The 1,945-nt window shown below is 41.1% G+C and overlaps 1 long non-coding RNA gene and 1 other non-coding gene across 2 annotated transcripts in view; both read right to left on the reverse strand.

Moving 5' to 3' along the window:
- LOC106721900 overlaps positions 1-1,747 on the reverse strand; it is a 5,117-nt gene extending 3,370 nt beyond the window's left edge. Inside the window, exon 1 of the long non-coding RNA XR_001357624.2 lies at positions 1,425-1,747. This is a non-coding gene — a long non-coding RNA (uncharacterized LOC106721900). The remainder of the gene's footprint in view (positions 1-1,424) is intronic.
- Positions 1,549-1,681, reverse strand: LOC112549436. Its single transcript, XR_003092844.1, has one exon. It is a non-coding gene; the product is annotated as a small nucleolar RNA SNORA18 (small nucleolar RNA).
- Positions 1,748-1,945: the final 198 nt, after the last annotated feature.

The following is a 1,945-nucleotide window of genomic DNA, read 5'->3' on the forward strand; positions in this document are numbered from 1 at the left end:
GGGGGGGCAGGGCTGTCTACAGGGGGTATGGTTATGCAAATAATGAAATGGGGGGCAGGGAAAAGGAATGGGAAGGTGGGATTGGAGGCAGAAAGTAACAGGGAATGAGATGTAAGGGGAGGTGCCTCTACCCCACCCCCCTCCATTCCTGGACTGAGCCTATAGCAGGGGCTCAGTCTCAGATTTGCTACCTCTCCCCCGATTCCCCCTCCCATCCTACTCTAGTTCTCCACTTGCAGCTTTCTTTCCCCCCCTGTTCTGTGATTTCATGTCTTACAGGTTGCCCAGAACCAAAATTTTGGTAGATCCCTAGTCATGTTAAAGCTGCCATTAATGCAACAAGTATTCTATATTTCACATGTGGAACAAGTATATTAAAGTGGCCTGCCCTTAATATTAGACACAGCAGTCTTTGTTGGTTAGCTCAGACTAGCTTTTCTACTTTTATTTCACATTTTCATATTTGCAATAAAAACATTCCAAACTGAAAGGTAACCTCTTAACTGTCAAACAAGCTAATGTCAAGATACTGCATTCCAGCCAGTCCTTTCATCAAAGTCTCGCCCATCCTATGACCACATCAAGGAGAGCCATTTAGCAGTTTTCTAACCAATGGTTCTCAACCTCAATAGACTCAAGCTACCACTCAGAAAGTGCCAGCTCTTACCTTCTACTTTTTATTTTTTACTACAGCAAAATAGAGCAATTTTCTGTTGCAAAGATCTCAAAGACCACAATTGGTCAGAACATTTCCTACTATGTGTTCTTATTTGAAATCTCCACGTCTACCCACATAGGTGTTTGCACACCTTAATAGTGCTAATATTGTGCAGCACCTGTAAGAGGCTCCCACTGTACATCAGTACCCTGGTTGAGATCCACTGTTCTAAATACTGCAGATATACACAGTATAAAAACTGTCATGTTCCCTCCTCACTCAAGCCTGTATCAAGAGAAAGACTATTTTTAACAAGCGCAACAGAATTAAAAGCAAATGTGAGCTACTGGATTGCTGCAGCACTACACCTGCCCCCTTCCCACATTTACTTGACTTCACAACAAAATCTGACAGGAATGTCAGCTGGGACTTTTCATACAAGGAAAATAGTGAATTAGTTTGGGATGCACACTTTCTGCTAAAGTTATCAGAAAAATAGATTTTTGTATTTTTGCATTTGGTTTCAATGTCAAGAACTTAAGACACATCTGAGCCTTTTGAGCTCTCTTCAGATGCAATTCTTTGTAATCACAGGGTTGGAAAAAACTTCCGAAAATGTCTACAGCAAGGACTCAGTGAAAAAACAATTTTAGAGCATGTTAAGCAACTGTACAAACACCACAGGTTAAACTGTGGTGTGACCAGCATGAATTAACACATCAATTAGAAGTGGAAAAAAAAAAAAGCAATACCTATTAACTCTTACCTAGCAACTTTATATTACTGAGAAACTTTCCATCACCATCAAACGCTGCAGTCAGTACCTACATGGAAAAAGAACACATTACTATCTATGTCCAGAGTTGGCAATGCTTGGCACAGCATTTTAAGACTGTCTTGCAGTTTTATCCCATAGAACTAACAAATAGTTGAATGGGTAAAGCGAAACTACAAAGTTTGCTCTATGAGGCATTTCCAACGACCTGAACCTACAGAAGAGGTCCCATCGGGATAGGCCTCAACATTAGTACACTACACTAGTAAGAAATACAGGTGAGATTTTTCTATTCAGAGTGAAGCTGTACAACTTTGCCAATTCAGTACATTGATCTGAACAGAAACTTACTGTCAGTAGACAGTACAGTTGTTTACACACTATTTAAGCTACCATAACCTCACCATTTGGTGACGCTGAAGTAACAGCATTTTAACAGTAATACTTAAAGCAAAAGCCAATGCACTACGTGTTAGAAAGGAAAGCACCGGGGGGGGGGGGGGGGGGGCGGG

The sequence above is a fragment of the Alligator sinensis genome, unplaced genomic scaffold (assembly GCF_000455745.1).
Source record: "Alligator sinensis unplaced genomic scaffold, ASM45574v1 scaffold116_1, whole genome shotgun sequence".
NCBI classification, from domain to species: Eukaryota; Metazoa; Chordata; order Crocodylia; family Alligatoridae; genus Alligator; species Alligator sinensis.